This window comes from Ursus americanus, chromosome 1 (assembly GCF_024610735.1).
Source record: "Ursus americanus isolate L20-20 chromosome 1, mUrsAme1.1.p, whole genome shotgun sequence".
Taxonomy (NCBI): Eukaryota; Metazoa; Chordata; class Mammalia; order Carnivora; family Ursidae; genus Ursus; species Ursus americanus.
Window position 1 is genome coordinate 19,753,052 of NC_142127.1, and position 26,999 is coordinate 19,780,050.

At 35.0% G+C, this 26,999-nt stretch overlaps 1 protein-coding gene across 2 annotated transcripts in view; it reads left to right on the forward strand.

Moving 5' to 3' along the window:
• THSD7B (thrombospondin type 1 domain containing 7B) overlaps positions 1-26,999 on the forward strand; it is an 818,519-nt gene that overhangs the window by 590,812 nt on the left and 200,708 nt on the right. The gene's annotated exons all lie outside the window — the stretch shown is intronic.

A 26,999-nucleotide genomic window follows, 5' to 3' on the forward strand; every position in this document is an offset into this window, starting at 1 on the left:
GGAGTAACAGATGGGAATTGACACCGAAGAGTACAGGAGGTGTATCCAAGGTCTAGAATGAGGGGCTTTGTTCTTGTAGTTCTTTGTTAATAACACACTGTCTTTCATAAAATACAGGCATTTGGAATGCACATACCCACATGTCACCGATTATTTGGAATGTGATTATTTTGGATCTTTGACTCACCTCACTCTATACTTCACTTTGGGCCACTTAACTGTGGATGAGTGCAGTTGCTCTACTTCATTGGAAAAGCCATATTTAATACAAAATATATTTTGTGGTGTTTTTTGGTGCACTGATCATACATATAGAAAGCATCAAGCCTTGAATTTCTTCTAAGATAGTTGACAAATTACCAAAGAAAACTTTTATTTTAAATGTTTTATAATGCAATATATAAGTATACCCAAACTAATAGAATAAAACTGTGGAAAAAAGCCATCTGGGAGAATTTTGTGAGCTGTTATTCAGGGAGAAAACTGCCTTTTCTGAACCTTAGGAGAATTTGAAAAAGATGGGTGAATGGGGAAAAGAATGAGATTAAATACAGTCGGGATAATTGTTGATTGGGGGGGAGGGTGTTGAGACTAATGATTACAATGGAACTTAATGAATTTCATACTCTAGTTTGTAGCTTTATATATATTTATATAATATATATAATATATATATATTTATACATGTAAATATATAAAAATACATATAAATATATAAATCTATAAATATATATTATATTTATATATTTATAAATAAATATATATATTTATATATTTATAAATAAATATATATATTTATATATTTATAAATAAATATATATATTTATATATTCATAAATAAATATATATATTTACATATTCATAAATAAATATATATATTTACATATTCATAAATAAATATATATATTTACATATTCATAAATAAATATATATATTTACATATTTATAAATAAATATATATATTTACATATTTATAAATAAATATATATATTTACATATTTATAAATAAATATATATATTTACATATTTATAAATAAATATATATATTTACATATTTATAAATAAATATATATATTTACATATTTATAAATAAATATATATATTTACATATATGTTAAATATATGTATTTATAAATATATGTTAAATATATGTATTTATAAATATATGTTAAATATATGTATTTATAAATATATGTTAAATATATGTATTTATAAATATATATAAAAAGACAAATGATTAGGAATTTTACAGAGTATATGAAAGAATTCTTGTTTGGCAAACTCTGGAAGGAAAAGACTTTGGTCTCTGTCATCAAAGTCTTATGTTCTAATAAGCTTTCTCAATAATAATAATAATGGTAAGTTGAATTCAGTTCTGTTAGAGAAGTCGGGTGAATGACAGTTTGTCTTCATTGCCAGTGGATTAGCTGTTCTTTAAGATATTCCTGTATCCTCATATGAATGTAACGTAAGGCTTAATAACTTTCTAATTGGTGATATCATTGCTCTGCTTCCTTGGGTTACTCTATAAAATTTTTCTTCAGAGATTTGACTCAGAGAAACATTAAACACATCAGAAGCAAGTTGTGGACCCATTTTATGGAAGCCAAAGCTAGTTGACTTTAATTTTTGTTTTTTGTTTTTTTATATATATTGGTTTATTTTCTAAAAATTGATTTTCCTTCTTCCCATTGAAATGCGTTTGACTTACAATGTTGTGTAAATGTAAGGTTACAACATGTCAGTTTGTTTTTTATGTGGTAGTGATTGCCATTGTAGTGATACTTAGCACCATTATCACATTACGGAGTTATTTCTTAGTGGTTGGAGTAATGAATGAAGTTTGTCTCTTAGCAAGTTTGATTATAATGCAATGTTGGTGTGTATTCACTGTACTGTGCATTAAATCTCTAGGTCTTACGTACTATTCATTGTAAATTTAAACAGTTTAATAACATCTGTCCTCTCCACCCCTCCCCATCCCTCATCTCCTGGTAACCACCATTCTGTGTTTACAAGTTTGACTTTAAATTGACATGTAAGTGATATCGTACAGTATGCGCCTTTCTCTGACTTACCTTCTTTAGTGTAATGTCCTCAGGGTTTATCCATATTGTAACAAATGGTAGGATGTCCTTTCTTATGGCCAAATATTTCATTTTTTATGTATGAGATAAATATTTATCATATATAGATCACATCTTTATCCATTCATCTGTTGATGGGCACTTAGGTTGTTTCTATATCTTGGGTATTGTGGAAAATGCTGCAATGAACACAGAAGTATATATATTTCTTGGATACCCTATTTTCATTTCCTTTGGATATATACCCAGATGTGGGATTGCTGTATCCTATAGTAGATCAATTAATTTTTTTAGTAACTTTAATATTGTTTTGCATAGTGGTTGAACCAATTTACATTCTCACCAACAGTGTACCAGGGTTCCCTTTTCTCCATAACCTCCTCAACACACATTATTTCTTCTTAATTATAACCATTCTAACAGGTAAATGGTGTTATTTCACTGTGATTTTGAGCTGCATTTCCCTGATGGTTGGTGATGTTGAGCATCTTTTCATGTACCTGTTGGCCATTTGGATGTCGCTGGGAAAATGTCTGTTTCTCTGCCTATTTCATAATTAGATTGAATGTGTTCTTTGTATATTTAGGATATTAACCTGCTATTGTATACATGGTTGGCAAAAAATTTCTCCCACTCGCTATGTTGCCATTTCATTTTGTTGATTGTCTCCTTTGCTATGCAGAAGCTTAAGTTTGATGTAGTATTGTTTGGTTTTTTGTTGTTCTAGTGATGAATCTAAAACATCATTACCAAAACCAGTGTTAAAGAGATGCGTCACTAAATTTTTTTTCTAAGAGTGTCCTGGTATCAGGTTTTCTATTTAATGCTTTGATCTATTTTCTGTTAATTGATGAATGCTGTAAAATAGGGGTCCAATTTCCTTGTTCTTCTGCATTGCTCTCCCAACACCATTTGAAGATATCGTTTCCCCACTAGGTGTTATTTCTTCTCTTGTCAAGTTTTAGTTGGCTGAAAATGCATGGGTTTTATTCTGAGCTCTCGATTCTGTTTCATTGGTCTGTGTTTCATTTTTATGCCAGTAATACTGTTTTTATTCCAACAGCTTTGTAGTATAATTTGAAATCAGGAAATGTGATACCTCCATCTTTGTTCTTGGATTTGCTTTGGCTATTTGGGGTCGTTGGTGGTTTCATTTCTCTATTTATGTGAAGAATTATGCTTTGAATTTTGACAGAGATTACACTGAATCTATAGAAGGCTTTAGGTAGCATGAACATTTTAACAAAATGCTTCTGATCCACGAACACAAGTGGTTTTTTCCATTTGTTGTATCTACTTCAATTTTTTTCAAGGAAGTTTTGTAGTTTTCATTGTACAGATCTTTCACTTGGATAAATTTATTACTAGGTATTTTATTGTTTTGGTGCTATGGTGAATGGGATAATTTATTTTTCAGATACTTCATAATTAATGTATAGTAACTTAAATGATTTCTGTATGTTGATGTTCTATATCTTGGAAGTTTACTGAAGTTGCTTAGTTTCAACAGTTTTTTGGTTGAGTCTTTGATATTTTCTATACACAAAATATCAACTGCAAATAGTGACAATTTTACTTCTTTCTGATTTGGGTGCCATTTTTTTGGTTTTAATTTCTCTAGCTAGGACTTCCAGTACTGTATTGAATAAGAGGTGACAGTAGGCAATCTTGTCTTTTTCCTGTTCTTAAAAGGAAAGCTTTCAGTTTTTCAACATTGAATATAATGTTAGCTAAGAGTGTCATATATATGGCCTTCATTATGTTTTGGTATGTTTCTTCTATACACAGTCTGTTGAGGGTTTATATTGTGAAAAGTTGTGATGTTTTGTCACATGCTTTTTTGGCATTTATTGCAATGATCATATGTTTACCTCTTATTCTATTAAAGCGGTGTATTACATTTATTGATCTGTGTATGTTGAATCATCCTTGAGTTGAAGGGATTAATCCTATTTGATCATAGTGTATAATGCTCTTCATTTCAGTCTCCAAATATTTTAATTTTTTCATCTATTTTCATAAGTAATATTGTTCTATAGTAGTCTTGTAGTGTCCATATCTGGCTTTGGCATCAGGCTAATGCTGGCCTTGTAGAAGGAGATTGGAAGTGTTTCCTTCAGTTCATCCCCGTGCTCCCCCCCACCCCCGCCCCGCTGCCCCAGAGGAATTTAGAAGAATTGGCATTAATGTTTTTCTTAATGTTTGGTAGAATTCACCAGTGAAGCCATCTAGTCCTGGGATTTTCTGTGTTGTGAGGCTTTGATAACTGATATCCCTTTACCCATTATTGGCTTGATCAGATTTTTCTAATTCAGTCTTGGTAGGCTGTGTGTTTCTAGAAATTTGGGTCTTCTAGATTATATAATCTTTTGGCATGTAATCATTCATAGTAGTCTCATGATTCCATGTATTTCTGTGGTATAACATCTTATCTCTTCTTCCTATTCTAATTTTGAGTCTTTTTTTCTTAGTTTAGCTAAAAGTTTGTCAATTTTGTTAAAAAAAAAAACAAACTTTCATTGATCTTTCCTGTTTTTCTGATCCCTGTTACATTTACTTCCCCTGTGATCTTATTTCCTTCCTTCTGACAACTTTGGACTTAATCTGTTCTTTTTCTAGTTGTTTGAGGTATTGGGTTAGTTTGAGATCTGATTTCTTAATGTATCCATTTATTGCCATAAACTTGCCTCTCAGAACTATTTTTGCAGGGTCTCATAGGATTCAATAGGCTGTTTTTCCATTTTCATTTGTTTTGAGTTAACTTTTTTTCTCATTTTGTTTGTCATTTCGTTTTATTTTATTACTATGTTCAATTAAGTTAACTTTTAACTTTGTGATTTCCCTTTTGATTTCTTTGACCCATTGGTTGTTCAGAAGTTTGCTGTTTAGTTTCAACATATTTGTAGACTTTCCAGCTTTTTCTTACTGATTTCTAGTTTCATACTGCTGTGGTCAGAAAAGAAAATTGGTATGATTTCACTCTTAAATGTTGGTAGGTATTGTTTTGTGTCCTATTCTGTGTTCTATCCTGGAGAATGTTCCATGTGCACTTGAGGAAACCATATATTCTTTGAAATCTTAAGCAGATTCTTCTGTTAGATGGAATGTTATATATATATATATATATATATATATATATATATATATATATATATATATATATATATATGTCGGTCTGTTTGTCTAAAGTATGGTTTGATTCTAACATTTCCTTGTTTTTATTTGTTTTTTTTTGTTTTGTTTTGTTTTGTTTTTGTTTTGTTTTTTTTCCTGTTCGGGTGATCTATCCATTAGAGACGGTGTGGTGTTCAACTCCCCTACTATTGTTATATAATTGTATATTTCTCTCTTCAGATTTGTTAGTATTTACTTAATACACTTAGGGGCTCTGATAATGGATGTGCATACATTTATGAATGTTACATCTTCTTAATATATTTACTCTATTCTATAAACTTGGTTTCTTGTTTTGTTTGTTTTTGTTTTGTTTTGGCTTGGAGTCTATTTTGTCTAAGTATTGCTACCCCTACTTTCTTTTGGTTTCTACTTGAATGAGATATATTCTTTCCCTTCAAAATTTGAGTGTGTTTCTTTAAAGGTGAGATGAGTCTCCTGTAGGCATCATATGATTGTCTTGTTTCTCTATCCAGCCATTCTATACCTTTTGACTGGTGAATGCAACCCATTTATATGTAGAGGGATTACTGATATGTAAGGACTAATCACTGCCATTTTATTATTTGCCTTCTGGTTGTTGTGATCTTTCGGGTATTTTTGCTTTTATTGCCTACCCTTGTAAATTGGTCCTTATCCACGGTGATATGCTCTGTCTTTCCCTTTTTAATGTTGATGAATCTACTCCAGATTTTTGCTTTGCAGTTATGATGAAGCTTAAAACTTCTCACAAATAAAACTGTCCATTTTGTGCTGATAATAACTAATCTCCATTTGCCTATAGAGTTCTACCCTTTCACTCCTCCCTTGTATATATCTGATGTCAGTTTACCTCTTTTATGCTTTATGCTTTTATGCTATTTAACAAATTATAGTCACTATGATTATCTTTAATAATCTTTAACTTTTATACTATAGTTCAGTGGTTAACACATTGTAGCAGAGTTAGTTTTCTAATTCTATTTTTCACCTTTATCGGACTGTTCTGCACTTTGGTATGTTTTCCCATCTTTGATTAACATCTTTTCATCCCACCTTGAATTCCTTTCAGCAGTTTTTGCAAGTCTGTTGGTGGTGAACTCCCTCAACTTTTCTTAGTTGGAGAAAGCCTTTATTTCTCTCTCCTCTCTAAAAGATAACTTGCAGGTAAGGTATTCTTAGCTAGAAGTTTTTACCTTTCAACACTTTGAGTATGTCATCTATGTGTCATCTACTCTCTCCTGGCCTGTAGAGTTTCTGCTGAGAAATCTGTTGAGGGCCTAATGGGGGTTCTTTTATAAGTAATTCCTTCCCCTGGTTGTCTTTAAGATTCTTCACCATTGATATTTTTGGCAGTTCCGATATCATGTGTCTTGGAAAAGGTATTTTTGCATTGAGATAGTGCAGTCTTTTATCAGCTTCCTGGACATGTATATTTAAGTCCTTCCTTAGGTTTGGGAAGTTCTCAGCTTTTGTTTCTTTAAACTCTGTCTACTTTTGCCATTCTTCTCCTTCTGTACACCAATTTTATTATCAAATCCAAAGCTATCATAATTTACTTTTTTAAGTTTTTATTTTTTATTCTTTTTTTTTTTTCTTAGTGAGCATGTGCTCACACTGAGGAGTGGAGGGGCAGAGGGAGAGAGAGAATCTTAAACAGGCTTCATGCCCAGTGTGGGGCTCTGTTTCACAACCCTAAGATAATGACCTGAGCCAAAATCAAGTCAGATGCTTAACCAGCTGAGCCAACCAAGCACCCCTTAAGTTTTTACTTAAACCCCAGTTAATGTACAGTGTAATATTATTCTCAGGTATATAATATAGTGATTTTTTTTACGCTTCCATACAATACCTGGTGCTCATTACAAGTGCAATCCTTAATCCCCATCACCTATTTAATCCATCCCCCCACCCACCTCCCCTCTGGTAATCATCAGTTTGTTCTCTGTAGTTAAGAGTCTGTTCCGTGGTTTACCTCTGTCTCTCCTCTCTCCTTTTATCCCCTCTTTGTTCACTTGTTTTGTTTCTTAAATTCCACATACGAGTGAAGTCATATGGTATTTGTCTTTCTCTGACTGACTTATTTTGCTTAGCATGATACTCTCTAGCTCCATCCATGTCATTGCAAATGGAATAGTAACATTCCATCATACATATATATATACATACACATACATACATACCACATCTTCCTTATCCATTCATGAATTCATGGACCATTGGGCTGCTTCCATAATTTGGCTATTGTTGATAATGCTGCTATAAACATCAGGGGACATGTATTCCTTTGAGTTAGTATTTTTGGGTAAATACCTAGTAGTGTGATTGCCGGATTGTAGGGTAGCTCTGTTTTTAACTTTCTGAGGACCCTCCGTATGGTTTTCCAGAGTGGCTGTATCAATTTTCATTCCCATCAACAGCAAGAGGGTTTCCCTCTCTCCACATCCTTGCCAACACCTGTTTCTTGTGTCGTTCATTGTAGCCATTCTGACAGGTATGAGATGATAACTCAGTTTGATTTGTATTTCCCTGATGAGTGATGTTGGGCGTCTTTTCATCTGTTAGCCATCTGGATGTCCGTTCATGTCTTTGGCCCATTTTTAGTTGGATTATTTTTTGGATGTTGTGTTTTAGAAGTTCTTTATATATTTTGGGTACTAACTCTTTATCAGATACATCATTTGCAAATATCTTCTCCCATTCTGAAGATTACCTTTTAGTTTTGTTGACTGTTTCCTTAACTGTGCAGAAGCTTTTTATCTTGATGAAGTCCCCGTAGTTCATTTTTGCTTTTGTTTCCCTTGCCTCAGGAGAAAGAAGTTTCTATGGCCAATGTCAAAGAAATTACTGTCTTTGTTCTCTTCTAGGATTTGTATTGTTTTGGGTCACATATTTAGGTCTTTAATCCATTTTTAATTCATTTTTGTGTATGGTGAAAGATCGTAGTCAAGTTTCATTCTTTTGCATGTTGCTGTTTAGTTTTCCCAGAACCATTTGTGTAAGAGACTGTTGTTCTTCCCATTATTTTTCTTGCTTTATTAAAGATTAACCATATAGTTGTGGGTTCATTTCTGAGTGTTCTATACTTCTCTTGATGACTACAGCTTTGTAATATAACTTGAAGTCTGGAATTGTGATGCCTCCAGCTTTGCTTTTTTTTCAAGATTGCTTTGGCTGAACAGGGTCTTATGTGGTTCCATACCAATTTTAAGATTGTTTATTCTAGTTCTGTGAAAAATGCTGGTGGTATTTTGATAAGAATTGCATTAAATATGTAGATTGCTTTGGGTAGTATAGATTGTTTAACAATATCTGTTTTAACAATGCGTGAGCATGGAATGTCATTCGTGTGTGTGTGTGTGTGTGTGTGTGTGTGTGTGTGTGTGTGTGTTCAACTTTTTTCAGGAGTGTCCTGTAGTTTTCAGAGTACAGGTCTTTCACCTCTTTGGTTAGGTTTATTCTTATGTATGTCATTGTTCTTGTGTAACTCTACATGGGGTTGATTCCTTAGTTTCTCTTCATTATCAGTGTAGAAATGAAACTGATTTCTGTACATTGATTTTTATTATTATTATTATTTTTTTTTTTTTTTTTTTGGTATCCTGCAACCTCACTGAATCTGTATCACTTCTAGCAGTGTTTTGGTGGGAGTCTTTCAGGTTTTCTATATAAAGTATCATATCATAAGCAAACAGTGAAAATTTGACTTCTTCCTTGCCAATTTGGATGACTTTTATTTCTTTTTATTGTCTGATGGCTGTAGCTAGGAGTTCCAGTACTATGTTAAATAAAAGTGGTGAGAGTGCACATCCCTGTTTTATTCCTGACTATAGACGAAAAGCTCTGTTTTTCCCCATAAAGGATGATGTAGCTGTGGGTTTTTCATACATTGCCTTTATTAGGTTGAGGTATGTTCCTTCTAAAGCTACATTGGTTGAGGGTTTTTATCATGAATGGGTGTTGTAGGAAAAGCATCTGACAAAGTAGATCTGTTGAACCATTTGTTTTCTTTCGGATGCACGTGTTAACTAGCAATCTGGATCCTGTGGTGCAATATGCCAAGGCACTTTTATTCTGTTACAGATGTCTAATTAGTTACTAAAAGGAGAGAAGAGAGAAGAATGGCTCATACTGTCATGATTCTGAGGTCACCTACATATTGGTTTTTTAATTCATTTGATCAAAACCTGTTTATTGAACCAGCTATGTACCTGATTTTCTTCTACGATTTGGTTGTGAATTTAGGGGAAGTAGAGTACTTGCGAAGTTTATTGTCTAGTGAGGGATAAAAATAAAAGGAATTTCAGGTCTTTATTACCTGTTTGGATGCTGGATATAAAATCTTTGAATAAACTTTAGGGAAGTCCTTGATGAAGTGAAAAAATTTGAGACGTAAAGTACGAGAAAGAAGCAACCATGTGAAAAGTACATATGAGATCATTTCAGGAAGTGGAATAAGCCTATTCTAAAGAGTAAAGTAGGAAAGAAGTTCAGGCAGCAAAACAAAGGAAGATCTGTGGTTTGAATATAGGGAGTGAGAATTCTGTGAAATGAGGTTGAACAAGTAGGCAGAATCTTACAGGACAAAGCAAGCAGCATGGATCTAATTTAAGTACAATCATACCTGAGAAGAAAGGGAGGTAATATAATCCAGTATAAGTTTTTAAAAAAAAAGTTATTTTAATCGACATAAAATGTTAGTCTCAGGCATACAGCATAATGATTCAGTATTTGTATATATGGTAAAATTGGAGCAATAAGTCTAATGGACATCTATTGACATATATAGTTACAATTCTTGTGAGAAGTTTGAAGACTTAGAACTTTAAAATGTACAAAATAGTTAATCTACTGTATATTACATTCCCATGACTTATACCTGGAAGTTTGTACCTTTTTACCCATTTTGCCCACTCCCAATTCCCTACCTCTGACAACCACCAGTCTATGTCTGAGTTGAGTTTTGCTTTTGTGTGTGCATGCGTGTATGTGTGGTTGTTGCTGGTGCTGGTAGTGTTTCTCCCCCACACACATAAGTGACCTCATACAGTATTTAGCCTTCTCTCTGAGTTATTTCACATGCCCTGAAGGTCCATCTATGTTGTCACGAATGGCAAGGTTTTTTGGGTTTTTGTTTTGTTTTGTTTTATGATGGATGATATTTTGTACATTTCTATCTTGTTTATCTACCCATCCATCAGTGAACACTTAGGTTGATTTGCTATTGGAAATAATGCAGCAGTGAACATGGGGGTACACATATCTTTTGAAGTTAGTGTTATCTTTTTTTTTCCGGATAAATACCAGAAGTGGAATTGGTGGATCATATGATAGTTCTATTTTTAATTTCCTGAGGACCATTTATACTGTTTTCAGTAATGGCTGAACCAATTTACATTCTCACCAACAGTACACAAGTGTTCTTTCTCCACATGTTTGCCAATACTTCTTATTTCTTATCTTTTTGATAATAGCCATTCTAAGAGATGTGTGCTGGTATCTTCTTGTAACTATGATTTGCATATTCTAGATGACGAGTGATGTTGAACATCTTTTCATGTATCTATTGGCCATCTGCCTATCTGGGGCGGGGGGAGTCTATTCAGATCTTCTGCCCACTTCCTAATCATGGGTTTTTGGGGATTTTCTTTTTCTTTGTGGGTGGGTGGGTGTGTGTGTGTGTGTGTGTGTGTGTGTTGGGGTTTGTTACTGAGTTGTATGAATTCTCTATTTTGGTTATTAACCTCCTATCAGGTATGATTTGCAAATATTTTCTCCCATTCTGTAGATTCTTTCCATTTTGTGGATCATCTCTTGTTTTGCAGAAGTTTTTTTAGCTTAATGTAGTCCCAATAGTTTATTTTTGGTTCTATTGCTTTTGCTTCTTGTGTCAAATCCAAAAAGTCATTGCCAAGACTGATGTATAGAAGCTTATCTGTTTTCTTCAAGAGGTTTTAGGTTTCCAGGTCTTACATATTTAAATCTTTATTCCATTTTGAGTTAATTTTTTGTGTAGGTGTAAGATAGTGGTCCAATTTCATTCTTTTCATGTGGCTGTCCAGTTTTTCCAACAGTATTTATTAGAGACTGTTCGTTCCCCCATTGTATATTCTTGGCTCCTTTATCATAAATTGACCGTATAGGTGTGGGTTTATTTCTGGGCTACCTATTCTGTTACATTGATATGAGTCTGTTTCTAATCCCAAGATCATACTATTGTGATTAGCTTTGTAGTATAGTTTGACATCAGGCATGAGATCTCTGGCTTTGCTCTTTCTCAAGATTGCTTTGGCTATTTGGGGTTTTTGTGTTTAGGAACTTTAGGATTTTGTTCTATTTCTTTGAAAAATGCCATTGGAATTTTGGTAAGGATTAAAATGAATATGTAGATTGTTTTGATTAGTATGGACATGGTAATATCAATTCTGGTCCATCACAGAATATTTTTCCATTTATTCAATTTCTTGTATCAGTGCTTTATAGTTTTCAGTGTATAGGTCTTTTACCTCCTTGGTTAAATTTATTCCTAGGTTTTCATTCTTTTGATGTAATTATAAATGGAATTGTTTTCTTAATTTCTCTCGTGGTTCATTATTAGCATGTGTATGTATGTATGTGTGTATATATATACACACACGGAAATGCAACTGATCATAGATCTATATATTGCATTTCTGTATCCTGCAAGTTCACCTAATTTATTCTTAGTTTTTTGTGTGGAGTCTTCAGAGTTTTCTATATGTAAAATCATGCATCTGCAAATAGTGACAGTCCTATTTCTTTCCAATTTGGATGCCTTTTATTTCTTGCTTATTATCTCTGGCTAGGATTTCTAATACTATGTGGAATAAGAGTAGTAAGAGTGGGCATCCTGTCTTGTTGCCAATCTTTTCCAGCTTTTTCTCATTAGGTATGATAGCTGTAGGCTTGTCATATGGTCTATATTATGTTAAGGTGCATTCTCTCTATACACACTTTGGGAAAGTTTTTATCATAAATGGATGTTGTATTCTGTCAAATGCTTTTTCTGCATCTATTGAGATGATCCATCATCTTTGGTTTTGTCATTGTGGTGTATCACATTGATTATGTGGATGTTAAATCATCCTATCATTCGTGAAGCAAGTCTGACTTAAGCATGGTGTATGATCCTCTTACTGTATTGTTGAATTCAGTTTGCTAATATTTTAAGGATTTTTTGCATCTGTGATCATGAGATACATCTTTTTTTTTTTTTTTCATGTGTTGCCCTTACCTGGTTTTAGTATCAGGGTAATGCTGGCCTTGTAAAATGAGTTGGGAAGTTTTCCCTCAGAATTAGAGAAGCATTAGTATTCTTTTTTGTATGTTTGGTAGAATTCACCAGTGAAGCTATCTTGTCCTGAATTTTTTTGTTTGTTGGAAGGTTTTTGATAACTGATTCAATTTCCTTACCAGTAATTGACATGTTCAGACTTTCTCCTTCTTTGTGATTCAGTATTGGTAGTTTGTGTGTTTCTAGAAATTTATTCTTCTATATTGTCCAATTTGTTGGCATTTAATTGCTCATAGTAGTCTTTTTTTATAATAATTTTTATTATGTTAGTCACCATACAGTACATCCCTAGTTTTTGATGTAAAATTCCATGATTCATTACTTGCGTATAACACCCAGTGCACCATGCAACACGTGCCCTCCTTAATACCCATCACCAGCCTATCCCATTCCCCCACCCCGCCTCCCCTCTGAAGCCCTCGGTTTCCCAGAGTCCATAGTCTCTTATGGTTCATTCCCCCTTCTGTTTACCCTCCCCTTTCTTCTTCCCTTTCTTCTCCTACCGATCTTCCTACTTATGTTCCATAAATGAGTGAAACCATATGATAATTGTCTTTCTCTGCTTGACTTATTTTGCTTAGCATTATCTTCTCCAGTCCCATCCATGTTGCAGCAAATGTTGAGAAATTGTTCCTTTTGATGGCTGAGTAATATTCCATTGTATATATGGACCACATCTTCTTAACCCAGTCATCTGTTGAAGGGCATCTCAGCTCCTTCCACGATTTAGCTATTGTGGACAATGCTGCTATGAACATTGGGGTGCATATGGCCCTTCTCTTCACTACGTCTGTATCTTTGGGGTAAATACCCAGTAGTGCAATTGCTGGATCATAGGGTAGTTCTATTTTTAACTTTTTAAGGGACCTCCACACTGTTTTCCAGAGTGGCTGTACCAACTTGCACTCCCACCAACAGTGTAAGAGGGATCCCCTTTCTTCACATCGTCTCCAACATTTGTTGTTTCCTGCCTTGTCAATTTTTGCCATTCTAACTGGCATAAGGAGGTATCTCAGTGTGGTTTTGATTTGCATTTCCCTGATGGCTAATGATTTTGAACATTTTTTCATGTGTCAGCCATTTTTATGTTTTCATTGGAAAAGTGTTCATATCTTCTGCCCATTTTTTTATTTGATTATTTGTTTCTCATGTACTGAGTTTGAGAAGTTCTTTGTAGATCTTGGATATCAGTCTTTTATCTGTAGTGTCATTTGCAAATCTCTTCTCCCATTCTGTGGGCTGCCTCTTAGTTTTTTTTTTTTTTTTTTTTTTTTTTTTTACTGTTTCCTTGGCTGTGCAGAAGGTTTTTATCTTGATGAAGTCCCTCGATTTCACAAAAATGAAATTTTATGAAAAGCCTATAGCAAATATTCTCAATGGGAAAAAGCTGGAAGCCTTTCCCTTAAGATCAGGGACACGACAAGGATGCCCACTCACACCATTATTATTCAACATAGTACTAGAAGTCCTTGCAACAGCAATCAGACAACAAAAAGGGATAAAAGGTATCCAAGTTGGCAAAGAAGAAGTCAAACTGTCTCTCTTCATAGATGACATGATACTCTATATGGAAAACCCAAAAGACTCCACCCCCAAACTCATAGTAGTCTCTTAAGATCCTTTGTATTTCTGTGATACCAGTTATGTTTCCCCTTCCATTTCTTACTTTGAGTCCTGTCTTTTTCTTGGTACGTGTAGCTAAATGTTTGTTAATTTTATCTTTCCAAAGAATTGGCTCTGGGTTTCATTTACCTCTTCTGTTTTTCTTTTGAGTCTCTATGTATTTCTGCTCTGGTCTTTGTTATATTCTTCCCTCTAACTTTGTACTTCACTTGTTTTTCTTCTAATTTCTCAGGGTGCAAAATTAGGTTATTAGGTTTTCCTTGTTCCTTGAGGTAGGCACTGACCATTATGAACTTTCCTCTTAGAACTGCTTCAGCTGGGGCGCCTGGGTGGCACAACGGTTGAGCGGCTGCCTTCAGCTCAGGGCATGATCCCGGCATTCTGGGATCGAGCCCCACATCAGGCTCTTCTGCTATGAGCCTGCTTCTTCCTCTCCCACTCCCCCTGCTTGTGTTTCCTCTCCCGCTGGCTGTCTCTATCTCTGTCGAATAAATAAATAAAATGTTTTTTTTAAAAAAAACTGCTTCAGCTGCATCTCTTAAGTTTTGGTGTGGATATTTCCATTTTCACTGAATCAGAGTATTTTTTTCTCCTTATTCCTTCTTTGACCTAGTAGTTTTTTTAGTAACATGTTATCTAATCTTCATGTATTTGTCAATTTTCCAGTTTTCTTCTTATAACTTGTAGTTTTATACTGTTGTGTTTAGAAAAATGCTTGATGTGATTTCAGTATTCTTAATTTTAGTAAAACTTGTTTTGTGGCCTAACATAATTTATTCTCGAACACTCTGTGCACTTGAGAAAACTATTCTATTGCTTTTGGATATAGTGTTCTGTATATGTCTGTAAAGTCCATCTTATCTAACAAGTGTAATGCCAATATTTCCTTACTGATTTTCTGTCTGGATTCCCTATCCATTGATGTAGATGTAGCATTAAAATGTTTAGTGTATTGCTGGATAATTCTCCCCTTATTTCTAAGTTTATATATCTAGGTGCCACTTTGTTGTACATGTTATATTCTCATGCTGTATTGACCCTTTTATCATTATATGATGACCTCTTTCCCTTAAAATCACTTTTTCTCTTAAATCATTAAAAAAACTCTATACTGTGTATAGATTGACTTCAAAGGAGCAAGGATGCATTGGAGGTGATTGCAGTTGTCATGGTGTAAGACATGATTTTAGGTTAAACCAGCATGGTGGCAATAAAGAAAGAGAAAAAGTAGTTTTAAAATAGAATTTTGAGGTAAAATTAGCAAATTTATTGTAAATGCCAGTCATCTTTTTTTTTTTATCTTACTGATCTGTAATTTTTCATGTCTTTTTAATTTAGAAAGTTATTTCAGGTTAAAAAGTGTATCCTTAAGAAAGGGGCGATGTAACTGAATTTGCAGAGCAATAGCAAAGCCATTAGAGAATCTAAGATTTTTACCAAATGAAAATAGTGCTTTGATCAAGATTTACCGTAGACACATAGTCTTTATATTTGTGTTAAGATAATTTTATAGTACATCTTTCAAAAGATTTTGAAAAATACTAAGTAGTAATACTTCATTCTGTCTCCTCTACGAACAAGACATACCCCCATCTATCAAGGGAGGGTGATGAGGGTGAATTTAATAGCACCAATGAAAACATAGGGTTTTTTTTTTTTTTTGTAATCTGAGTTCACTCATTATGAAAAATTCTAACTTCATGTATGAACAAGCACAGAGCAGCAACCTGAATCTGGCGGTCCTAATAAGAACAGTGAAGACTTTGCCCTTTTAAGCTCTTATGTGGATTTGTCTTCCATCTGCATCTTTAAGACATAAACAGAATTCCCCAGGATTGTATCATAAATTTCTTTGTGAGGGTAATTATTCCTTATGCTGAGGTGTCCTATGTGGACCCTGGTAGTAAATACAGCTATGGGCAATAACAATCTAGTAAATTCTCAATTATCTATTCTCACAGATCCCGTGGATGATTCAGGCCACAGATAATCTCAGCCAAGTCTGTTTGACTTCGGGAACAGCACTAGGGGGACTAATAATAAAATTGCATTTTATTTTTTAAGAATTGAGGAATTTCTGTTTATGTCCTGTCAGCAGTTGTTGGTTCCTGTTGAGTCCCATCATGGTTTAATGCCAAAGTATATAGTGTATTCCCCAAGTGTGGGACAACGGGCCAGAGGTTTATTGGGATCACCTAGTTCTTGCAATAAAATAGCATGTGCCAAAATTAGTACAGTTGAGGTGAGTTATTTCCAACTATGTTTCTTATCCCTCTGATAATTTGCTTAAGAACAGGACATAAAAGCATACAGGGCTTTCTTTTTTCTCTTGCCCTGCCTTCACTCTTCCCTTCTGTTGATTCCCTGAGAGGAGTTATTGGAAGACTGGATATGAACCATCAGTCCACTTCATTACTTCCTATGCCCCTTGCTAGTCTTTATTTTTCTTCATAGTCCCCTTAATCACCAACCAAAATATTGTATATTCACTTAAAAATAGCTTATTATCTCTTTCCTACCAGTAGATAACAAAGTTCCAAGAGAAATAGCTACTTTTTTTTTTTTTTAACTAAATACACAGCACCAAGAATAGTGCCTGGAAGTTAGATTTTCCAGATTTTTTAGTATAAGACTGAATCCTCAGGTCTTCATAATGTTCAATAATTTTCTCAAGTATTTCTCAATCTTTTCCTTTTATCCTTCTATCTAATAATCTGGGTAACAGATTTTCAAGTATTTTGCCTTGACCTATGCGCCTGACATCCATCACACCAGGAGCCGTCAGCCATCATACTAAAAAGCAGGTGTGACCATGGCAGCGCTCTGCCTGCACTCTGGTCTCCTCTTCACATCTCCCAAAGAAGACATGACAGATATCCATGATTAGTCTACCTCGCATGCTCTTTCTCCAGATTTTAGGACACTCTTTGCTCCTAAGACCAGGTGCTGCCTACTCCAGGAAGTATGTCGCCTATTTCCACTCTCAGGAGAGGTGAGGGGATCATTCTGGGGATTCCCATATGGGGGAATCCTCTCTCTATGACTATATTCTCTCTATGACTATATTTACCTTTTTTAAGTTTCTCCATGTAAATTTTTTTTGTTTCTCACTAAAATTATAGCTCCCTGGAATTCAGGACTAAATCATGTTCATTTTTTCATCCCCAAGGTGTAACAGTGTCTGGCTCGTCAAGGCTATCAGTATAGGTTCACTGAATGAATGGGAAGACTAGCGTAGACATGACATGAGTCAACACACATAAGCCTTTATAGAAGTTCTGAAATTGTGTGTGCGTGTGCGCATGCTCGCGCATGTGCACGTTTGTGTTTTAATGGATCTTTAGGTAGAAGAGCTGTGTATAATGAACATAGATCCATAGAGGAATCAGCTGGGCTATGCATGGTCAAAGACTACAAGAGTATTTGGTTCTACTTTGCTTTACTTTGCCCTTGATCTACAGTTGGGGATTAGAGGAAATGAAGTTCTATTGCTATAGTAGGACAAGCAATGTTTTTCAAAGAATGGAAGGATGTAGAAAAAGATTTCCAAGTGATCCAGTGATAGCTATGTATAATTTTAATTCACCAAACTGAAAAATGAAAATGTAACCAGTTTTATAACTGATTCCAGAGGGATTATTATTTTTAATAGGGAAATAATTATCTTTATTAATATTTCATCCAGAGATAACATCATTTTCAGCTTAACTATTAAAGCAATTAACTTGCTCTCATATATAAAGAGGAATGGATAGCAGACAAAGCAAAAAAAAAACTAAAAAAATCATTCTGATTTAAAGGACAATGTTTCACATATTTGCAGTCACTGGAAAAAATAATTCAATCAATACATTTAGAAAGTTTATATCTTATGTGTAGGTATTGAATTTAAATTACTGAAAAATCTGTTACAACTACACTAGACAAGCTTATACACCTGAGCTGAAAGAGCATGGTCAGGGACTGAAAGTTAACATTTTTATTAACTGAGATGGTTTAGAGAGCATTTTACAAAGTGTCTTGGCAAAGATTTGTTTATAGCGAAGATGGTATAAACTTGTTAAACTATTGTGAGCTGTTCTCGTAAGTCTACCACCCAGAATGGAAGAAATGGTTAAACCCCACCCTCGGTAACAGAAAGACACATTTTAGCCATCTGCATCTTTTTTTTTTTTTGATGATTTTTTATTATATTATGTTAGTCACCATACAGTACATCCCTGGTTTCTGATGTAAAGTTCGATGATTCATTAGTTGCGTATAACACCAAGTGCACCATGTGATACGTGCCCTCCTTACTACCCATCACTGGTCTATTCCATTCCCCCACCCCCCTCCCCTCTGTAGCCCTCAGTTTGTTTCTCATAGTCCATAGTCTCTCATGCTTCATTCCCCCTTCTGATTACCCCCCCTTTCTTTATCCCTTTCTTCCCCTACCGATCTTCCTAGTTCTTATGTTCCATAGATGACAGAAATCATATGACAATTGTCTTTCTCTGCTTGACTTATTTCACTTAGCATTATCTCCTCCAGTGCCATCCATGTTGCAGCAAATGTTGAGAACTCGTTCTTTCTGATAGCCATCTGCATCTTTTGCCAAATGACCTGATTCCTTTGTTCTCTACATCTTTGTTTCTTGTGACATTCAAAAGCTCTTCAAATCACCACTCAGGGAAGAATTAATAGTGCCTGTTTTGGGAAAAGAAAACTTAAATTTGATTAATATGTTTGTGTTTTTTTTTTCCATGTTGAATTTCTTTATTTTTTTGTGTTAATACGAATGTTGCTTTAAAGAAATGAATTCTGTATCGCTGCTTTGGGGACGTTTCTCATTTCTACCCATGAGTTTCCATCCCAGTTGCTCTCCCTTTTTGTTGTTCAAACTTCACTTCTCTTTTGCCTAAGATTAAATGTAGTGACTGCCCATCCACTGTCCTCACGGGATCCTCCTCCCACCACCTTTTTCTCCATCTTTCCAAAAAACAAATGGAATTAACCACTTTCCTAGGTTGACATGAGTTTAAAACCTGTGGCCTAGATGTCTTAGCATGACCAACAAGACCCTTCATGAATTTACCTTTTTTTTAAATCTCTGAAGTCTTACCCTTCATTCTTCCTATGTTTCAACTCCAGATTTCTCAGGTTCTTAGACGTCTCAACACCTACTAGGCACTGTCCTAGGGCTTTTGCCCTTTGTACCTCTACATTTTATTTCTGCTATGACTTCAGTATTTCTGCTTTATAACCTACTTCTCTGATTAACTCCAAATAACCTTTCCAGACATGTATCAGAAACATCACCTCCTCTGGAAGATCACAAGCTCTCTTGCCAGTCCACCCTTCCCCAACCCCTAGAACCCATGAAGAGCTCAGAATATCTGTGTTGCCTCTTAGATGCCTCTCACATTTAAGCTACTTTATTGCTAGTTGATCCTGCCAGAAGGTGACATGTGTTCCTTGAGGGAGGGCCTGTCTACTCCATCAGTCTTTCCTCACCAACATCTGGCAGAGTCAGCACATCATATATACTCAATAATTAACAAAACATGATGTAAATCCATGCTTATGCGTAAAGAATTTTAATGTACACGTGTTTCTTAGGACTGCCATGACAAAACTGCAAACTTGGTGACTTAAAACCTTTATTCTCTCACAATTCTAGAAATCAGAAGTCCAAAATCCATTTCTCTGGGTCAAAATTAAGGTCTCATCAGGGCCATGCTGCCTTCAAAGGCTCTAGGAAAGAACGTGTTTCCTTGCTGTTTCTAGTTTCTAAAGCTGCATTCCTGGGCTAATAGCTTCTTGCTGGGTCTTCAAAGATGGTAGCATAGCCCAGTGCTTCATTGTCTCCTTGCCTCCTTATTCTGTGTCAAATCTCCTTCTCCATCCCTCTTGAAAGGACACTTAGGATTATTTAGCCTGTGCTGATAATCCAGGAGAACCTTCCCATCCCAATATCAGTAACTTAGTCACAACTGTAAAGTCTCTTTTGACATATAAGGTAACATTCACAGGTTCTAGAGATTAAAACTAGGATGTCATTGGGGGCTATTCAGCCTACCACATTATGTTAAGGCTGTTAAATTTTTGAAACTAAACTTTTTTAAAGATGTACAAATTAAAAATAATTGGAAATGTTTCAAGGGTTAGAAACATTCACCAAGGGTTATGTTCTTTATTTCTTCATGTGTGTAGTGTGTAGGGTCTTCACAAGGGGATTTATATGAATGATACCACAACCTGGAAAATTACTTGGCAAAATAGAATGCTGAAATGTTATAAGAAAGAAAATGGGGCTTTGGTTATTTTCTTGAACAACAATATATGGAATTGGTATTTCCATTCATTTTTTTTTTGTTTTAGGGTATTGTTTCAGGGTATAGGGGATCCCCTTCTATCTAGGTCTTATATTGTTTATTTCTTTTTATTTTCTAATTTTGACCTATTTAACAATTAATAGAGACCAAATCTTACAACCTCTCATTTGAAGAGAGAAGTCTACTACTAAAAATGTTTGAGGAACTTCTAGTCCAAGAATTCAACTAATGAACCACTGTTCCCAGTGCAGCCCTTCATTTGTTTATGTATTCATTTATTCTTTTAACAAACATCGATGAAACATTTAGGTTATATCAGGCTTTTTTCTATATAACAGTGTATAAAGAGTGAGTAATACTCACTGGAGATAATCTAATACAGGACTGTTTGGGGGACTTCCAAATTTGGTATTATCCCCATTCTCTGAGTCAACATACTTGGTTTTTTGAATTACCAAGAAAAATTTCGGGACATCAACCAGTCTATCAGGGGAGTGGGGAAGAGAGACCTCTCTGGTGTCTCTCCTTAATAAGGGCATTAATCTCGTTATGAGGATCCCACCCTCATGACCTCCTCTAAGCCTAATTACCTCCCACATACCATCATCCTGGGGGTTAGGGCTTCAATATCTGAATTTTAGGGGAACAGAATTCTTATTATAGCAGACCACTGATGGATTTGCAGTTTTCTTGGGGTAACAATAGTATTCTAAAAATGATTGTGGTAGTAGTTGTACGCCTCTGAATATCCTAAAAAACTGTTCACTTTAATGCATGAATTATATCTCAAACTTGAAAAGTTAAAAGTAAACTTTAAAAGTTAATGAGGAATTTATAATTCAAAAGAATGATTTAATGTAAAAGATATATGCATTACATGTTTATGTTCATACACACGTGTATATAAATGTATATATACACATATATTCACACATCTAAAATATTGGCACTAGGGATTCTGACTCATTTTGAGGATTTTCCTGAGAATCTTTTGATGAGAACAGACTTGGAGGGGCTCCTGGGTGGCTCAGTGGGTTAAGTATCCAACTCTTGATTTCGACGCATGTCATGATCTCTGGTTTGCGAAATCAAGCCCAGCGTCAGGCTCCATGCTCAGCAGGGAGTCTGCTTTAGATTCTCTCTCTCTCTTCCTCTACCCCTCCCCCCAAATAAATGAATATATCTTAAAAAAAAAAAAAAAGTACACTTGTAAATAAGTAAGCTTGACTAAATACAGAATGTGCCAGAAGAGAAATAAGAATAAAGTGTTTGAGGAAGTCCGTGACTAAACTAATTTTGGGACGATTTCAGTAACGGTGTCTCAGGTGAAAGGAGATTGGAACTGGTCTTAAAGGAGGAAAGTGGGCATTGTGGTTTGGTAAAGGTGGCTAGTTCTGTATGACCAGGGTATAGGTAGGTGTTAGAAGATGAAGTTGGAAATACAAGTTAAAATTAACTTGTGTAAGCTACTCAAATAGTAGAAAGACTGTTATTCAGGGTGCCGTTTGTAATGTTTGAACTTTCTTTTAAGGGATATATAATGTTGGAACTTTTTTTAAGGTATACCTATCCAACAAAGTTCCATTGTAAACTAAAATTACTTTTATGATAAAACTTAAATACATATCAACATAAAACAGAACCTCTTTATGTTCATGTGACAGAAACTAAAGCTGAAAGAGATGTCAAATCTTAAATGTTAAAATTTGAAATCTCTTCTCCAAGAAATACCCACAGAGTTTAAGGACCATAACCGCACCTGTATAACAGCTTTAGGACGGTAGTTCTCAACCATTTCACTCCAGGGTCTTATATACCATATAATGTTTACTTAGGACCCACTCATCCGTAGTAGATGTTCCCAACAGTTGCCCTATATGTAAAATGGCTTGAGAATAAGTGAAACCCGGAGACCTTGTTCTGATTCTACCTTTAACTGTCCCACTGATTCTGCAAATCTCAAACTGTTGAGACATTGCTGCTTTAGAAATAGGGTTGTTACCCAGGGCTGTGATAGGATTTCAGATTTATTTTGGAAAGATCATTCTGGCTTTAGCTTTGAGGTAGTGGATTAGATAAAAGAAAAAGGTAGAGAAACCAGTTGGAAGAGAGTTGTAGTAGCCCCTATGAGAACGAAAAAAGTCAGAGAACGAAAAAAGACTGTTCTTTGCCAATGGGGGAACAGAGGGAAGAAAGTGTCTGAGAGTCAGAAGGAACAACCGTGGTGAGAGGTGGAGAAACAGGGCGGAATCAGGAATACTTCTGAAAACTGGGTCAGGGATGGATGGGGACACTGGCAAGGATACACTACAAACTTGAGAGTGGAAAAGGGAGAACTCAGTTTCAGACAGTTTGTGGGTGGAACAGAACAATTAAAGATGTTAAAACAATTGAAAATGTTTGAAGTCAGGAGAAAAATCAGTAATTATAGGTATGGGATATAAGTATTGGCATAGCATCCAGGTGGCAAGGTAGGTAATAAGGGTGATCTTGAGAACAGGAAGAGATTATCTTGGACAGAACCCTAAGTCATCTTTCTTATTTGGGATGATGAGAGAAAAGTCATCCATCTTCTGCTTAAACCTCCTCACGGACTATGAAGTATCCTACAACAGTCAGCTGAACAGCTGTAAAATTGGAAAGATCTTTTTAAAATCTAAATGGAGCTCCCTCTACTCACTGGTTCCAAATTAACTTTATCCAATTAAAATACTAAAATGTTATCTACATAAGAGTATTTCAACAAATCTGGAAATCATAGATAGATAGATATAGATATATAGTATAATATATATAATTCAATATAATGTCCCCCACATTTACAAATTTGTAAGCATTTAATTTTCCAGGCAGAATGCTAAGGGGGAAATGCTTGGTCCTTTTTGCTCAACATTTTGATTAACAACTTCGATAAAGACACAGATGGCATGCTTATCAAATTTGGGGATGATACAAAGCTGAGAGTTATAGCTAATATGTTGGATGTCAGAATCAAGATTCAGAGTGCTTAACAAGCTGGAATAATGAGCTACAATTAAGAATAGGAGAAAGAAGATAGGAAAAAGCACAGTTCTGCACTATGGTACCCAAAAGGCAACTGAACATACATACTCAGAATGGGGGGGAAAAAACCTTTATAGTGGTTCCTAAAAAAACAAGATTTTCTGATTTGGCTACAAACTGAAAACTCATCAGTAGTCACTACACAAATTATGCATTTCATTTATTTTAATGTAAACTTCATCTACTGGGAAGTATTTAAGATGATTAACAAAACGAGCACAAAAATACTATTTAAATGGCCCAGAGAAAATGGGTAAATATCCTACAATATTGAGGATATTGTACTCCTATTTATTCAAGAGACATTGAGCACCTATTTTGGCTGAAAGACTGTTCTTTGCCTATTAAACATTCATTCATCCTTCATTTTTAGATCATATTTCTTTTCTTAGAGTGGCCATGTCTGATTACCCATTTTAAGTGATTTCCCCTCTTAATTTGTTCCCTGGTCAATTTTGTCCCAGCACTTAGGATGATTTGAAATTATGTTTCCTGCGCATATGTTTTCTTAATATATCTGTCAATAACTAGATTACAAGGCCCATGAAAGCAAGGATCATGTAAGTTTTGTCTAACACTACATAACCAAGGTGTACCATAGTTCTTGACACATAGCTAGGTGTTCAATAAATAGGTTCTGCATTAATGAGCTAAGAATTGGATACTAATAATTTGGAAAGGGAGAAAAACGTGTAAAGAGATCTAATATGTCACGTTTTACATGGAAGTGTCACTATATTTCTGTGAGAATACAGAACTGGTCCGTCAAAATTGAGGAAAATGCTCTTTGAAGAAATGGATTTGAGTGAGGGTTCAAAAGATGAATGGAAGTTCACCATAAAGAGAAACACCTTAAAAAAGACTGAGGTAAGAACATAATAGGCAAAGGAAAGAGTCATTCAAGGGCAGAAGGTGCGTGGGGAACAGCGGGAGGAAGTCCAGTATGGTTGCGCAGATGGTACATGAAATGTGTGGTTGAAAGTGACATTGGCACACCATGTTCCTTTTACCATCATTTAAGAGCTTACTGCCAAATGGAAACATATTGGAGAAAAATGAGCACAATAATCAAGAGCTAGATATTGTATATGAGCTAGAGTATAAAACACTCCATATTTAGCCTGGAAAATAAAATGTTTGTAAACTTATTAATGTAGGGGACACACACACACTATAGATAGTGCACACTGTATATATTTGAATATATATGGACACGCACATGCACTATATATACACGAATTTTTGAAATATTTATACACTTAGGTATATGATATTTTAGATTTTTTAATTGGATAAAGTTAATTTGGAACCAGTGAGTAGAGGGAGCTCCATTTAGATTTTAAAAAGATCTTTCCAATTTTACAGCTGTTCAGCTGACTGTTGTAGGATGCTTTATAGTCCGTGAGGAGGTTTAAGCAGAAGATGGATGACTTTTCTCTCATCATCCCAAATAAGAAAGATGACTTAGGGTTCTGTCCAAGATAATCTCTTCCTGTTCTCAAGATCACCCTTATCACCTACCTTGCCACCTGGATGCCATGCCAATACTTATATCCCATACCTATAATTACTGATTTTTCTCCTGACTTCATATATTTTCAATTAACATCCTTAGTTGTTCTGTTCCACCCACAAACTGTCTGAAACGGAGTTCTCCCTTTTCCACTCTCAAGTTTGTAGTGTATCCTTGCCAGTGTCCCCATCCATCCCTGACCCAGTTTTCAAAAGTATTTCTGATTCTACCGTGTTTCTTCCCACATCCCTTATCCTCACATCTAAGACTGTTAAGTCTCAGGAGCTACATTCCAGATTTTTCATCAGCTATATTCCTTCCCACTGATATCATCAGTGAAAGTAGCAATCAATAAGTTTTAACAGTTTTTCCTGGATATTGGAGTCATGCCTAGGAAAGGTGAAGAGTAAGATGCTAGCTTTTCAAGTATATGCTATGTGTTAGGCACTCTGCCTAGGGGCTTTGCCTGTGTTATTTCATAACCTCTGTTTATATGGAGTAAAATCTCAGGGCCCACACAGCCCAGTCTTGATACAGTATCACATTGGAGGAAATCCAAGTATTTTAAATCTTTTCATATTCTCCATGTGATACAAAGAAGTGGAACCATGGATCATCATACACAGAAATTTCAAATACAAGGAAAAATAACAGGTATCTTGAAGGTCATGATAATTTTTTGTGTCCTTGTTTTATGTCTCAAGTTGAACTAAAGTCCTTTATCGTGTGTGTCCTCAGGATATTTTCTCTTTGGAGTACCCACTCAAACTGACATATTATCAGGCTGTTTTTAATTCCAAAGAATGAGGACAAACTTAAGTAACCCCAGGCATTGGGACCCATTGTTGGATACATGGGGGAGTGAAGGAGGCAAAAAGAACCTCCTCTGCCTCAGGAGGAAGCACATATGACTCCTGGGTCTAGCCCCTGATGACTGCTCCCTGCCAAGTGTCTGTGTGTCTTTTGGTCTCTCGAGTCTTGCTCAACAGCTTAGACTTGCTCCCCTATCTCTTCCACTGTCTCTGTGTCTTATATCTAAAATACTTGGAGAGAGGATCTGACGGAGTTGCTGCATGCTCTCATCCTCAGTCCATGCACATAGTTCTTTGATTCTTAATTCAGTTTCATAATTTCCCCTTTCACTTTCTATCCCCAATCCTATTAGCTTTTCTCATATTTAATTTATAGCCTTCTAATGCACTCTGCATATGTTCATCCTAAAGTATATGAATTCCTGAAGTAAAATATATATAATTATTTAGCTTGTGTTTTCATTTACATTTTTAATATACATACATCTCATTTTCACCTTTATTGGCATGTAATTGATAAATATAAGTTGTGTATATTTAAGTTGTATAATTTGATGTTTTGATATATGTATACATTGGGAAATGATCACCACAATCAAGCTGGTTAACACATTCATCACCTCACATAGTTACCTTTTTTTTTTTAATCTATGGTAAGAAAAATTAGAATCTACCTTCTTAGCAAAATTCAAGTATATGATACAGTATTATTCACTATGGTCGCCATACTGTAAATTAGATTTCCGTAACTTACTCATCTTGTACAACTGAAACTTTGTACTCTTTGACCAGTGTCTTCCCACTTCATCCCCCAACTTCTGGCAACCACCACTCTACTGTGCTTCTGAGTTGAACTATTTTAGATCCTACATGTAAGTGAAATCATCTAGTATTGTCTTTCTGTGCCTGGCTTATTTCAAGTAGCATAACGACATCTAAGTTCGTTTATGTTATTGCAAATGGGCAGGGTTTCCTTCCTTCCTTAAGACTGAGTCCTATTCCATTATATATAAATGGCATGTTTTCTTTATGCATCAACATATAGGTTGTTTCCACATCTGAACTATTGTGAATAGTGCTTCAGTGAACATGGGAGTGTAGATCTCTCTCCAAGAT